The sequence below is a fragment of the Ictidomys tridecemlineatus genome, chromosome 7 (genome assembly GCF_052094955.1).
Source record: "Ictidomys tridecemlineatus isolate mIctTri1 chromosome 7, mIctTri1.hap1, whole genome shotgun sequence".
Lineage (NCBI taxonomy): Eukaryota > Metazoa > Chordata > Mammalia > Rodentia > Sciuridae > Ictidomys > Ictidomys tridecemlineatus.
In genome coordinates, this window is record NC_135483.1 from 64,483,153 (window position 1) to 64,499,827 (window position 16,675).

The window sequence follows — 16,675 nt, forward strand, 5'->3', positions numbered from 1 at the left end:
AGGAGGTTCCCAAGTTGCAGGCCAGCCTCAGGAACTTAGAGAGTCCCTAAGCAACTTAGTGAAACCCTCGCTCAAAATAAAAAATAAAAAATGCTGGGAAGTAGCTCAAAACCTCTGGTTCAACCCCTAGTACTCCCCCCCCACCCTGCCCCAAAACTGAGTTAGTAGAAAAAGATTTATTTGAAAATGTTAAATTTTAAAACATCTATGTTATTTTTATTTTAAACCTATTAAAGAAGGGAAGGCACAAACTTGGAAGATATATTTATAATATGTAGAAAGTGGGAAGAAATATGAAACAAACTAGACTTTGACTAATTATCCAAAGAATGTGCATAAATATGTCACATCCATTAGATTGATAAAAATGTAAGCCTTTAGTAATAAACTCAAGGATATAGTGAAAGGAGAATTATTAACTGGTGGAAGAATTGTAGATTATTACATTTATTGTTGAAAGTTATTACATAGCTATTACATATCTTTAATATGTGTATATTAACTAATACCCTTAAAGAGTCACATAGTCTGTTAGCTAGCACTTTTCAGATGTAGGTATACCTGCTATGATCTAAATATAATTTGTCCACCAAAGGTTCATGTGTTGGAAACTAAGTCCTCAGTCTGATGGTTTTGAGGTGGTGAAACCTTTAAGAAGGAGGACCTAGTGAAAGGTAATTAGATCATGGCAGCTCAAGCCTCATTGATACATTAATGCTAACTGGAGTGAGTATGATCTAGTAGCAGTGAATCAGTCTTTTTAAGAGTGAATTGTTGGGCTGGGGTTGTAGCACAGTGGTAGAGTGCTTGCCTAGCACATGTGAGCCCTGGGTTGGATCCTCAGCAACACATAAAGATAAATAAATAAAATATTGTATATGTAAAATAAGGTATTGTATCCATCTACAACTACAAAAATTTTTTAAAGTGAGTTGTTATAAGAATGGGAAGTTATACTCCATGCATATATGATATGTCAAAATACATTCTACTGTCATGTATAATTAAAAAGAAAAAAATTTTTAAAAAATAAAAAAAGTGAGATGTTTTAAAAATAGTAAGCCTAGCTGGGTGTGGTAGCAGACACCTGTAATCCCAGTAGCTCCAGAAGCTGAGACATGCAGATTGCAAATTAAAAGCCAGCCTCAGTAATTTAGCAAGACCCTGTCTCAAAATAAAACATAAAAAAAGGAATGGGGTTATGGCTCAGTGATTAAGCAGCCCTCAGTTCAATCTCTGGTACAAAAAAAAAAAAAAAAAAACCAGCAACCCTGGTCACTTTCCCAGTAGCTTGGCTTCCTGTCTTGCCATGTGATCTTTTTCTCCCAGTTCTACACACACTCTCACCATTGTGATAGCATCCACGATAAAGCCCCCACCAGAGCACAGCAGATGCCAATGTCATGCACTTAAACCTCCAGAGCCATGAGTTAAATAAAATTATTCTTGTCATAAAGTACCTAGCCTTAGGTATTTTGTTATAAATATACCAAACAAACTAAGACAATATCTTAGTGAAATATATGCATGTGTGAACAAGGAAATATGTACAAATATGCTCTTTGTAGCATTTTTGTAACAATGAAATATTAAATACAAATTCAATGATCATCAATGAGAGAATGAATTAATAAATTAGTTAACAGACTATCGGGGTATGGAAATGAATGAATTGGAAGAACATATTAATAGAGATAAATTTTTATTAAAAAGAGATAACAGAGGTAAATTATACCTGGATGTAGAGGATAACTTCAACTGCCTAAACCAGCATTTCTTCTCACATCTTCTTCAGAAAACCATGAGGTGTATGAAGATGACATGATTCATGGCTTCAGCAATACTAGGAGAAAGAGCATACCACAAACATTAAATTGCCAGAAAACTGATAAGTACAGATTTCCAATAGAGTATGCTACACTTCTATAAGACTGAATGTGGAGAGTGGGGAAGCAATACTTCAGAGAAACTTTGAAAAAGAGAAAATGGGAGTAGATGACATAGACTAAACAGAGGCAAAATTGAGCCCTGAAAGAGGATGCCAAATATTACGTGCCAAACACTGGACAATCCTAAATCTTGGTAGGTTACAGCATTGGCTTTAAAGGAAGAGGACTTGAAAGTAAGGCCAGAGGTAAAGCTGTAGATAAGAACTGCTTTTGAGAATAAATCAACTACATTGGCAAAGAAGTGTGCCCCCCTTAAAGACATGGCAGTGAAGGGAAAGAAGATAGTAAGGGGGAAATTTTAAGATCCTGAAGAACCGAGTGTAATGGCACCTGCCTGTAATCCCAGAGACTCTGGAGGCCAAGGCAGGAGGATCTCAAGTTTAAAGCCAGCTTCAGCAAATTAGAGAAGCCCTATCTCAAAACTTAAAAGGGGGTGGGGGATTGTGCTGGGCTTGTGACTCGGTGGGTAAATGCCCCTTTTGGGTACCAAAAAAAGAAAAGAAAAAACCCTGAAGGAAAAACAAAAGAAAAATCATGCCACCCACCCCACCTCACCCCATATACATACTGCCACAACTATAATCTTACATGTTCCAAGAGCAAACTATAAAATTACCTACTAAAACAGTTGCACTCAACTATATCAACAGAAGAAAACATTTTTTTTACCTAGGAACATCTCCACAATAGGACTATAAAAATAAAGGCACATTTTTTTTTAATGCAGAGCTACTTTTCAAGGAAAAGATTTTATAGCAGCTCAATTCACAATGGTTAAACTGTAGAAGCAACCTAGATGCCCTTGAATACATGAATGGATAAAGAAACTGTGGTATATATACACAATGGAATATTACTCAGCACTAAAGGAGAATAAAATTATGGGGGGAGAGGAGAAAGCAAAATAATCACAATTGCAACATTTCATCTAATAAAATTTTGTTCTCACAAAGTAAAACCTAAGACAAAGCTCCAAACTAAAATATCTTCAAACATTAGATGTAGGTGAAGTAGTGGTGATGTATGTGTGTGTAAAAACTTGAATCAAGGGCTGGGGATGTGGCTCAAGCGGTAGCGCATTCGCTTGGCATGCGTGCAGCCCGGGTTCGATCCTCAGCACCACATACCAACAAAGATGTTGTGTCCACAGAGAACTAAAAAATAAATATTGAAAATTCTCTCTCTCTCCTCTCTCACTCTCCCTTTAAAAAAAAAAAACTTGAATCAAAAATTCAAAACCAAAATGGACAAAAACCAGGAAAGATTGCAAGTATTGATCAAACTGGGGAAAAATTTGAAGGAAACAATAATACATTCTCAAAAACAAAGAATAAATTGCCACTATTCAAGGCAAAAATATTCAAATGAAAACTTAATAAATATCAATGAGAAAAGAAGCATCCAAGGCAATTTAAATGACATACAGTTATAAAAGCAAAGTACTGGATAACAGGCAAAAAAATCCAACACATGTATTATGATAGAAGAAAACAAAGCAATGGAACAGGACAATCTATATATAACTATAATTCAAGAATACCGTAAATAAAATTGAAAAGTGATAGGTAAAATTATAAACTCTGGGACTTATACTATTTTAAAATTATAAAACATTAATGAAAATAATAAAAATTACCCAGGTCATCAGGCAAAATAATCAATTCACTTAAAGCTATTAGGATAATCTTACATGTTCCAAGAGGAAAACCAAAATCAAGGCAACAATGGAGTATCATTAAAAAAAAACAAAAAAAGAAAAACTCAGATTCTTTTGTTCTATATGCATAGACAACCAAGCTGGCTACAGATACATTTTTGAACCTGCTATTCACAATATTTTAGTAAACTGATTAGAATATGAACTTATGCAAACAAAAGGTAACTGGAAAATTTAGCAAAGCAACTGATGTAATATATTTGATGGCAAAATTAAAACCAAAATAATAGAATGGGTACAAGGGTCAAAGAATGGAACGCAAAGCCCGGAGTAATGGCATCCTACTTGGGAGTCAGAAGCAGAAGTCTCACTTGAGGGTAGAAGTTTGAAGCCATATTGGACAACATAGTAAGACCTTGTCTCACCAAAAAAGAAAAAAAAAGTGAATATTAAATGCTGCAGTCTGGCTAGGCACAATTCAGGAGCCAATTGTCAAAAGAAACTAACTTTATTTTTAGAACTACACACGCCAAACAAAACAGCTCCTCAGGAAAAAACCCTCAGAGCCCAACTGCCACCACTGGCTTCCCACAAGCCTCTCTCACAAACACACCAGCCTCTCCACCTCCCAACATCCTCCTGCTCTTGAGGCCGATTGGCTGGGTTGCGTGGGCAGAGCCAAAGAAGTCCCCCAATGAGCAGCTCTGTGGTCTGAAGGGCAGGGAAATAGCCCAATGAACATCACCACAGAGGAGCCAATCAGCTAGATGTTGCTGGGGCCACTGTGAGCCAATCATCAGCCGGCAGCTGGAAGTTTGCTGGGGCCCCTTTGGCTGTGGCTCTCAACATCTCCCCCTCTCTGTTTAAACAACAAGCATGTGGCTTAGGGACCCTGCCTGCCTTAGGTTGTCCAATACTACATATGGTCCTTACCCGTCTTCGGATGAGCTGACCTCAGCCTCCTATCTTAGGTTGGTACCATTGTAATTGGATCTTACCCATCATTGACTACCGGTCCAGTATACAGCCACACCTGTGAAGAGGTCTTTGTCATGACAAGCAGAAGGGAGGAAGATACACCAAGCCAATTGACGGCTCTTGTTGGAAAAATTGTACCACCGATGACATCATCAGCAAAAATACCCCAACACTACCACAAGTCGCTGCACCAACAGATAGTTCACAATGCATACAAGTGAGTTCACAATGCATAAAAGTGACACATAGTCTAGGCAAGTTCTGCAAGCAGTTCAGTGATGGCTATTGCAGAAACTGTGGATTAGTTTTATCATTGTCTTCACCAGCACTGGGATGAAGATAGGAATTCTGGCAATAATGGCTAAAGAAAAAATTATGTAACATTCCAGAAGGCCCTAAAAGAAAACAATTTTCTTAACAATTTACATTGTCTTCACTGGCACTGGGATGAAGATAGGAATTCTGGCAATAATGGCTAAAGAAAAAATTGTGTAACATTCCAGAAGGCACTAAAAGAAAACAATTTTCTTAACAATTTACATTATCTTGAAGAGAACTTTTAAATATAATGAAAAGGAAAGGTGAAAGTAAACAAACAGATCTGTTAACCTCCTTTTTTGTTTACATATTAAAACAATTCTTAACAGTTATTTACCCAATTTAAATTAAACCATTTAAATCACATGAATAAAAAAAAATATTTGGATCCATTTTTTCATGAACGCTCATCATATATGATATATGGACATACCTACATTCAAACATATAACACAAAACACAAGTGTGCACACATAATATAATACATACAACACATAACATAATAGTAAAGGCCTTATAACTTTTTACAGGTGAAATCTCCATTGCAATGTTTAAAAACTGTATAGTCAAAAAATAGAACTGATCAGCAAAATATTAACCTAGGTCTGTATGAGCTCAAAAAACAAAATAGAGCTTCATGATATGGGAAAGGGCAATAATAAAATAGTTATTGAAAAAAAGCATGCTGGTTCTGTTGCAGATGTAAGAATAGTCAAACTGGAGTTTTGGATATCAGCTGTTATGGATTTGAGCCAAATCATCTTCTTTTTGGTCTGTAGAAATCCCTTTAGTTAATCTCTCTGGAATCCAAATCAGCTGCTGTTTTCCCTGTGGAAACACACAAACAGGCCCCCGACTCCAGACAATCACTGGGTCAGCACCTTGGTTAATCTCTCTGAAATCCAAATCGGCTGCTGTTCTTCCTGTAGAAACACACAAACAGACCCCCGACTCCAGACAATTACTGGGCCAGAACCTTTCCATTGTCCTGTTAGAATATCTTTCCAAAGTACCTTGGGCTTATGTACATTTTTTGGACACATATGCCTTTCTGCAGCACTAAGTCTTGATGAATCCAAATTTAAAAAGTTTAGAGTAAAAAGGGTTATTTTAAGTTTATCTTTGGGGAATATATACCCCTTCCCAATTCCGTCTTTTTGCTTTAGTAAGTACATTTTAATAGTTTGATGAGCTCTTTCAACTATACCTTGTCCCTGTGGATTGTATGGGATTCCTGTTATATGAGTAATGCCAAATGATGAGCAAAATTGTTTAAAAGAGGTAGAAGTATAACCAGGGGCATTATCTGTTTTTAACTGTTTTGGAACGCCCACAGTGGCAAAATTTTGTAAGCAATGAGCTATAACATCTTTAGTTTTTTCTCCAGCATGAAGGAAGCCCATCAAAAATCCAGAAGAAGTATCAACTGTAACATGCAAATATTTTAATTTTCCAAATTCTGGCAAGTGTGTGGTGTCCATCTGCCAAATATGGTTAGGTATCAATCCTCTAAGATTGACTCCAAGATTAACTTGTGGTAAAAAGGTCACACAATTTTGACATTGTTTTATTATTTGTCTAGCTTGTTCCTTAGTTATTTTAAAATGCTTTTGTAAAGTATTAGCATTGACCTTTATGAAAATTTATAGCTTCCTCTAGTGTAGAGAAAATATGTATGTCATGTGTAGTTTTATCTGCTAAATCATTGCCCAAACTAAGGGCTCCAGACAATCCTGTATGTGCCCTGATATGTCCTATAAAGAATGGATCTTTTCTGTCCCAGATTAGACTTTGTATAGTGGAAAGCAAAGAGAAAACAGTAGAGGAAGGGGAAATCCTACCAGCATCTTCAAGGGATACTATAGCATTAACTATATACTGACTATTGGAAAATAAATTAAATACAGAATCTTTAAACATCACAAAAGCTTGTAATACTGCATTAAGCTCTACCTTTTGAGCTGATTGTTTGGGTACTAAGAATGTAAAAGTTTGATCAGGTGTAACTTTTGCTGCAGTACCATTATTTGACCCATCAGTGAATATATTTGGAGCATTCATGATAGGAGTTTTTCTTGTCATTTTTGGAAAAATTACAGGATGCGATGACCAAAAAGACAATAAAGGATTAGATGGTAAGTGGTTATCAAATGAAATATTAGATTTGCACATGATTATTGCCCAAGTATTTAACTCATTAGCTAATTCCTCAATTTGATTCATAGTATATGGAGTAATAATTTTATTGGGAGAAATTCCAAACACTCCCTTTGCTGCTTTTATTCCTTTGAGTATTAATTGTCCTACAGCCTCAGGATACCTAGTAAGAATAGTGTTAGGAGAATAAGATAAATGTATCCATAATAATGGACCTTCTTGCCAAAATACTCCTGTAGGAATATTTTTTGTTGGTAGTACAATAAATAATAAAGGCAAACTTATATAAATTCTATCCAAATGCATATTTTCCATATATGTTTCAATGATTTTTAATGCCTTTCTTGCTTCAGGCGTTAACATGCGGGGTGAATTTGGATCTGATGGACCTTTTAGGATATCAAATAAAGGTCCTAACTCTCCTACTGGTATACCTAGGTAAGGCCTTATCCAATTTATGTCTCCTAATAACTTTTGAAAGTCATTAAGTGATTTGAGTTGATCTAGTCATATTTGAATTTTTGGTGGACGGACCATGGTTGAGGATAATAGAACTCCTAAATAATTAATTGGAAAATTTAATTGTACTTTATCTATTGCTATCTCTAGATTATAATTCTTTAATAAGTTTGTGTGGCATAACATTCTAGCAATGTGTTTTTAGCTTTGTGTGCTAATAATACATCATCCATATAGTGAAATATTTGTAGTTCAGGATTTTGATTTCTAAGTGGCTGGATTACTTTGTTAACATAAATTTGACACATAGTTGGGCTGTTAGCCATCCCTTGGGGGAGTACTTTCCATTCATATCTCTGATCAGGACCTTCATGATTCAGTGCAGGGATAGTAAATACAAAACATGGACTATCCTCAGGATGAATTGGAATTGAAAAAAAAAATCTTTAATATCTATAACTCTGTCAAACAGAAAGAATGCACATAAAGAATTGAAAGTGAAGGAGAGAGAAACAGGAAAATAAAATGAGGTTATCAACTGTGTAAAGAAAATAGAAGTTAAAAGATGCCATTTAAAACTAACCAACCAGAGGAAGTTAATAAAATGGAATTAAAGGATGAGAGTTGTAAAGAAGTTATAAATATCTTCACCCATACACATATATGATTGACTGATAGATACAGAGATATATTCTATCACAGAGAGACTGCTGTTGAAAAGAGAAATCCGTGGAGCTTTTTGTAGTTAATGTATTACTAGCAAAAAAGAATTGAAAGATATAAAACACATGGTTTGATTTTTCCCCTGAAACATGCTGAGTTCTAAGATGATACAGAGATTGGAGGGGCTGAGCAGGAAAGGCACAGTGAAAACTGTGATTGTCACAAAGAGCTTTGGAGAGAAAATCCACCAGGAGGAGGGGCTGTTAAGTAGTATACAATGGGTCTTCTCTTCAAGACATTAGTCAGATTTTGAACCTATAAGGATAGGAAATGAATATAAGACCTGAAAAAGTCAAAACCTTCAAGACTGAGAAAAAAGAGCCTATCTAGTATGTCAGTCAAAAGCCAAGAGGATCAATCCTGAGGACTAGGGATAAAACAGTGGTGGACTGAACTTAATAGATTACAAACCCAGCTCCAACCAGCTCAAGAACCAATTGTGATTGACTATACTCTCAACCTATCTGGCAAAAGGAAGGAAGGACTAACCCTGTGGAAAATATTACCAGAAACCTCTACAGGTAAACACAATGTTCAGAATACAGTAAAAGATTGCTAAAAAAACACGAAGAAGGGCTGGGATTGTGACTCAGTGGTAGAGCACATGCCTAGTGCTTGTGATGTGTGAGGCACTGGGTCCAATTCTCAGCACCACATATAAAAAAATGAATAAAATTAAAGCCCATCATCGTCTAAATATTTTTTAAAAAAAAAAACAAAAAAGAAGCAGAAATAATAATAAGTATCTAAAAAGAAAAGTGGAAAACCCATAGATGATTCCAATACTAGAGTTAGAAGATAAGGCTTTTATATTAAACAAGATATGGTTAATTTTAAAGAAAATAGAGAAAAAGTAACTAGAAGAAAGACCAGTAGAGCAAGGAGAACAGGGAAATGGGAAAGGGAAGGGAAAGGGGAAGTACTTAGGAATTAAGTTGATGTGTGTGCATGAATATCACAATAGCCCCACTTGTGTATAATTTTAATTCACTAATAAAAACACTAAAAAAGAAAATAAAAAGATGGGCAAAATGGATAAGATTTTTCAACAAAGAAAATCTACAAAAAGAAATTTTTACAGTTCTCCTTAACATACCTTAAGAATGTTTCCTTATTTTTTAGAATAGTTTTAACTGCCAGACATTATACCCTAAGAGAATCCCATTTCGAAAAACTCTTGTTCTTAAGACTATAAGCACTATGAGTAAACAAAAACAGGTAGTCAAAGCCTTATTAAATTTAATGAAGTTTCATGCGAAATGAAAATCAAAAGTGAACACCTAGAATAAAACATAATGTTAATTTTAAGAAGTCGGGGAGAGGAGAAAGCAAAACAATCACAATTGCAATTTCAAAGAATTAAAAAACAAAGCTGAGTCTTTAACTCACCAGGCCAGGGACCACCTACAAGTGAAGAAATTCATTGAGTAGTTCACTGAGAGGCATTGTCAGGTTTTTTGTTTTCTTTTAATGATTTTTATTCTTTTTTAATTATTTGTTTTAATTAGGTATATATGACAGCAGAATGTATTTTGATTCATTGTACACAATTGCAGCACAACTTTTCATTTCTCTGTACAGGATGTAGCATTGCACCATATGTACAGTCATACATATACCTAAGGTAATAATGTCCATCTCATTCCACCATCTTTCCTGCTCCCATACAGCCTTTCTTTCCACTCCCTTTCCTTTGCCCAAAGTTCCTCCATTTTTCCCATGCCCCCCCCCCATTATGGATAAGCATCTACTTATCAGATAGAATGTTCAGCCTTTGGTTTTGGGGTATTGGCTTACTTCGCTTCGCATAATGTTCTCCAAGTCCATCCATTTACCTGCAAATGCCATAATTTTGTTCTCCTTCAGTGCTGAGTAATATCCCATTATGTATACATACCACAGTTTATTTATCCATTCATCTATTGAAGGGCAGCTAGGTTGCTTCTATAGTTTAGCTATTGTGAATTGCTATAAACACTGATGTGGCTGCATTAATACAATATGCTGATTTTAAGTCCTTTAGGTATATATTTATCAGGGGGTTTAAGTGCTACAAAAAAGATTCCTGGTAGATATGCTACTTAAGGATTGAAAGCTGGCCTTCAATAGAAAACAGTTGGTTAAAACAAGCCCCATTTTAAACTGTTGGGACGGAGACTTCATTTAAGCCAGCAGAATCTAGTAAGTGCTGGAAGTGAGTCTGGTTTCCAGGATATATATGAACCTAATGAATAGAAATACAGAGGCTCTAAGTTTCACAAACTTCTACATATCTAATACAGTTGCCAAGAGTATAGTAAAGATCCCAGCCACTAACTATACCTAACCCTTCCCACTCTCTTGATATTTAGATGTGTGTGAGCAAAGATTCCCAATGACCTTTTGCTCTTGGATCTATTTAAGGACTCCTTTAAATAATAATGTTCATTGTCAACAATTAGTTCTTCTTAAATAACTCTAATGGCATTATCATAAATAGACAAGGGCCTAGGACAAAATTTTCCCTACTTCAAAAAGACAATTCTTAATTCCCCTCTATCTATTGGCTAGCCAGACACACCATTTTTACATCAACTATTTGTCTTAAACAATTCAAATGTGAGTTTCATATGCCAATGTTTTACCTGAGAACCAGTGCAGAGTTTCACTACTTTTTTAGTTCAACTGCCTTCTAAAACTGTTCAAAATCTTCTCTATGCCAGTAAGACCTGGAGATCTTCTACCACTCTTATCGGCTTCCTTTTCAAGGTTCACATCTAGTAGTGAAAAAAGAATACAATAGCATTTGATGTCAGCTTCTGCATCTTCAGGAGACACAGTTATTAGTCCATTGTCAAGACCAATGATGAGCACTAAAGAGGACAGAGGAATTGAAATAGTCTGAGAGCTACATGTGTGGTAATGGCTAACAAGATGGAACCGGTAACATGAATCTGTTCAATGTGCAAGGGGATACTATTGGGCTTCTCTACTTGGAATGAGATCCATGTTTTGGGGGGATAACCAAGTGAAATGGGGGCAACCCTTTTTCATAGAGCTATCTTTTCTATCATACAAGATAGAAAAAAAAAAAGGATATAGCTGTAAGAGGAATATCTTGATTGGGACTTTCCCATATGTGAAACTTTGGTCCTCCCAGATGACAGTACCCGTGTTAGAGTTATTTCACGTTTTTTAAAAAATTGCATTTTCCATGGGTAAAAATAAAGAATTACAAGTTCAGTCAGAATTGACAGAGTAAATGATATATATAAAGAAATCAGAACATAGAAAATTTCTGTTTGTGAAATTGAAATGAAAACAAACATGACTTTTCCTAAAAGAGATCCAAATTTGATTTGGATACTTATTTAATTGATATAAAATATATGAAAAATTTCCTAACTCCATGGGGGTCAAAACAGTTAAAATAATAACTGTGAGAACTTAAGGATGGAAAGACGAATTTAGGGACAGAAAGTTGAGTCAAGAAAGGAAGGGTGATTAAAAGCAACAATTTTAAGAAAGATTTTTAGATGAAGTAATTAATTCCACAAAAGTTTTGGAGATGTTCAGTGAGGAATAGGGAAGAAGGAAATTACAGGGAAGGCAAAAAGGGAAAGAGAAGACATGGCATAAGGAAATTTTAATACAGTGATAGAAAAATATACGGTCAGTAAGAATGATACAACTGGAGGCTATGGAGGGGACTCAACATAGGACTCATAGGGGATCTTGGTCTTCTGTCTAGGGTGGAAGCTGACCTCTTCTTGGGGTCATACACTAGTTCTTGGTAAAGCAATCTACCTGGGTTGTGATCTGCTACTGGGGACTCTTGAAAGATCTTCAATTTAAGATTTCCTGTTGAGATGGATTCCCATTTTAAGTAAGGCTTGTATTTTTTTAAATTGTGAAATGTGAACCCAAAGTTGTGCTCTTTGCAGTTTCACAGCAACTTAGATGATGAGGACAGTTGGGTTTTGCTGAGGAACTATAATGTATATTCATCCCTTTCAAGTGTAAAAAGAAGAAAATTGATAATGAGTAATTGGGGAATCTAAGGGTGGGAGAAAAGGAAAAAGAGCACTTCAGATTTCTGAAATGCAAACCCAGAAACAGGAGCCTCAAGAAACAATCTCCAATGGAGAAGCAATAGCAGAAAAAAACAGAGATCCAGTATTGGCAATAACCAGCTAATCCTAGAAAGTCTAAGCTGTCTTTTAGTCTTAAGGAAAGGGAAATTGATACTATCCTTTCAGAGGATGAAGTGTTTCCTTCCAGGAAGACTTGTTTTAGGCACTTGATAGCTATTAATTACTTACTCCCCACCCCCCAGTACTGACAAAAGAACTCAGTCCCCCCACAACTATCACATGCTAGGTACATGTTCTACCACTGAACATGTTCCAGCCCAGTGAAGCCAGATTTTAAAGTTAGGTAGTCAGTGTAGTTAGATAAATCGGGTCTAATACCGAGTGAAATCTAAAATGGAGGCCATGCTGAGAATGATTCCAGGAAAAGCAGGACAACTCATGGAATGTTAATGAAGTCCTGAAAAGGCCCTAGGCCAAAGTCCATCCCAAAGAAGTGTTAATGAAGTCCTTCTGGCTCAGACTACTACTTTGGCCCACCCATGTCCCACCCCTCAGGCCTTTCCTCCTACATTCCATCACTGAAAGAAACTATAAAATGGAGAGGCAACCGCACTTCCACGGATTCCACCTCTTGGGTCCCCTTCTTCCTCCGGGAGAAGTCTTTTCTGCTGTCCTGTAATAAACTTCTAATTTCTACTCTGACCTTGCCTCGGCGTGCTTCTCTGGTGTTATTCTTCAACACTGGGGAAGCAAGGACTCGTCACCGGTCAACAGCGGTAACACCAGTTCATTGCATTTTGTGTGTAGAGATGTCATGTCCCTGTGGGCAAGAATTTGGAGTAAATATTGAGTGTGGACAATCATCATTGATCTGGGGATAAGGTCACCTACCTACTGAATTCAGGTAATATGGGGCATCCAACAGTTCTGGAGGTGACTGGTAAGATGAAGTCCTCAGATGAGGCCAACTTGAGTCACAAGTGAATGAGATTCAACAGTAGAGAAGAAAGGCAGAGTACAACATGGGTTATGCCGGACCACTCCCCATTCCAGATCCCAACATCTCCCCAGGTGCTGCATGGTAATCTGAGAAAGGGAAGAGATTGGGGCAAAGAACAGGTAGGTAGTGAATGACCAGGTTTGATTATCAAAGAAAAGGAAATGGGTCCCTTACACCTCCATCCAGCACTTTCACAGCTCAACCAATTGCTAACACCTCTGGGGATTATCTTCTCACAACACAAGGTATGCTAATGATTACCCCCTAGGCTGCTCTTTTCCTGCCCTTGGGCACTTATGGAGAGGAGACCCGGAGAGGAAATCTAAGATTTGTTAATAGGCAAGACATATCCACTCCCCTGTGCACCCAACTCTGGGCTCAAACTTCTCTGCAGAGAAGTCTGCTCTCTGTGTTCTGTCACTTTCTTAAATAAAACTTGCCTTCTAAACTTGTTTCGGTGTTTCTTGGTGTCTAATTTCAAACAACTGGGGAGTGAGGACCTGATCCTGATTTCCAAACTACTATCAACATGATACACAATAAAGCTGTGGGAAACCTACGAAAAGAGCTTGACCCAATAGAGAACTTGTTGTTATTGTTTTATTAAGTGGAGAGGAAGCTGTACAAGTTTTTTTTTTTAATTTTATAATGACTCTCCTGAACTTCATAGAGGCCATACTATACCCCTGGGTTCAATCCCCAGTACTCAATAAATATAAAGTAAAGCCCAGTAAGTAAAAACTTTGACAGCTAACATCTAACATGACAATGAAAAAGTAGAGGGAAGAGGTCAGGAAGGTCAGCAGGTAAACAGCTATCAATCCAGACAGGGAACACACAAAAGGGAGCAAAGAATTCTTACTGGGGAGGGATAGAAAAGGCTCTACTGAGGTGACAATTGGGAAGGACCAACAATAAGCAAAGACAAGACTTTGAGCAGAGGAAACATTAAGAGCCAAGGTTCATAGCATAAGTATCCGCCATCCCTTTCTGTCTTCTATGTCTTGTGTGGAAAGGAAGATACTTTCAAAAGGCGGATGTGCCTTGGAGTAAAGGTGGAATCAGGAGTCCTTCCATGTGAGGATGGAAAAACAGGTTGGGCCTGCGTATGAAAGGTCTTGGGTGCCAATTTATAATTTACCCTGGGTGCAGTACTACCATTTTGAAAATTAGAGAAGGGAATCTTGCCATAAGATTATTCTGGCAGTGGGGAAGAAGTGGGGAAAAGAAGGAACAATGGGAAGGCTGCAGTCCAAGAGGAAGCTATTGCTGTAGATTGTATGAGAGGAGATTAGAAATGGATCAGGTTCAGACATTTCAAGGTAGGACTGATAAAATCTGGGGTCATCGTTCCCATGGCCTTCAGAACTCATTCTAATAGGAGCATTGTGTTGGTGTGCAGTGCAGAGCTCATCTTGATAAATGAGCCAAGTTTAGTCTGATTCTATCATTTACTCTGTGATTCTGAGCAAAGAATATAAAATGATTATAATGCCACTTACCACTATTTTTTGAAAATCAAATATGCAATTATGTGAATCTAATATGGTGCCTTGCACAAAATAAGTAATACTTACCTTTTAGTGCCCTTCAGCTGGTGTTCAAGACCTGCTATAATATAACATGGATTTTTCTGGGCAAATGACCCACTGTTCCTGAACCAAGCTTTTCCTTCCAATAATACAGGTTTTTACAATTTCTCAAACATCTTTTATTTTTTCTCTTCTCTAAATCTTTGTTTGTGCTACTTCTTTTCTTGAAATACCCTTCCTTCCTGTCTCATCCCTACATAGGAAAGTTAATTCTACTTACAGACTGCTTCAAATAGTACCTCCATTACGAATCCTCAATTACAACAGGTAGCAATCATTCTCCCAAAACACTTCACTGGAATTACTTTGATGGTCTCTACAACAAGCTATGCTGCACTTGATTTGGCTATTTTGAATATGTTTTCTCTCTCCTCTGTAGCATCTGGTTGATTTTTCTATTCATTCTATCACTTAATTCAAGGTACAGTATTATCAAAAGTAGATATATAATAAATTAATGTTCTTGACTCGGATGATAAGAAGAAAGCAATCATCAAGTGCAAATCATCGTAGGAGTGGGGGGAGGATGTTATATGTCCTTGCTAATTAGAAAATTAGTAATTTTATGGCCTTCATTTCTAGATCCACTTTTGTAACTTACAGTTCTACTGGACCACCTAAGTATGGCAAAATTCATCATATAGGTCCTGGAAGGAGGGTTTTAAACATCTTCTTTGTTGTCTGAGCTTTTTATATATATCCAGATATTTTAAATCTAAAGTCTTAATTAATGCTATTTCTGTAATAAAAATCTGGCTTGACAAATAAAATCATAATCTAGGCTATATAGCAGATTGTTTCAAAATTAAATTATCTGGGCTGGGGAAATAGTTCTGTGGTAAAATGCTTGCCTAGCATGTGTGAAGCCCTGGGTTCAATCCTTAGTACCATAAAAATAAATAAATAAAAATTGAAATTAAATAATCCCCCCCAAGTGTTGGGTATTGAACTCAAAGACTCCTGCATGCTAGTCAATTGCTCTACCTCCCACCCTCATCTCCAATCCTAAATTGTCTATCTTCTACCTTGTGCTTGATTTTGTTGTGAACCTGAAACTGCTCTGAAAATATAGTCTATTGAAGAAATCAAATTACCTGATTAAGTGACTTAGGTAATTGCAGGCTGGTTTTTCCTGCTGCTTAGTCTTCCCATAATGCCTTGTGCTGTACATAAAGGACTACTAATTAATTTCATAAAGTTAAGCCATGCATACGTAATAAGTCAAAACCTTTCTTGAGTGGGGGGACTTTTATTTATTTATTTATTTATTTCTGTTTATGAGAATGTATTTATTCAACATGTTCATCAATACTATTTAATTTGTGTATATGATGTGATATTACTTCACATCATCTAATTTCTAAAACTTTTGCGTTTTATGATTATTGAATACTTAGATTTTTTTAATTTAAAGTGGCCTTTCAAGTAACTTGCCTGCTTTTTTTTAGAATTTTTATTTATTTAGTTTTTACCATACAATTTATTTTAATTTTTTTTTAGTCATACATGACAGCAGAATGTATTTTGACATATAATACATACATGGAATGTACATACATCAATCATAATGTCTATTCTATTCTGCTAGTGGGGGGACTTTTAATTCATTTGTTTTTAGTTTTTTTGCTTTGAGTTTAACTTCTTAAATGTTCATGGCTTAGCTTTATGAAATTGGTCCTTATTTATAACAAAAGATATTATGGGAAGATCACGCAGCAGGAAAAATCAGCCTGCAATTAAAACTTAATTAGGTATCAGAAAAACTGACA

The 16,675-nt window shown here is 36.3% G+C and overlaps 1 long non-coding RNA gene across 1 annotated transcript; it reads right to left on the reverse strand.

Moving 5' to 3' along the window:
• Nucleotides 1-1,685: 1,685 nt before the first annotated feature.
• Nucleotides 1,686-16,326, reverse strand: LOC144365480 (uncharacterized). Its single transcript, XR_013423958.1, has 2 exons — nucleotides 13,206-16,326; nucleotides 1,686-13,134 (listed from the first exon to the last, which is right to left on the reverse strand). It is a non-coding gene; the product is annotated as an uncharacterized LOC144365480 (long non-coding RNA).
• Between the last annotated feature and the right edge of the window lie 349 nt (nucleotides 16,327-16,675).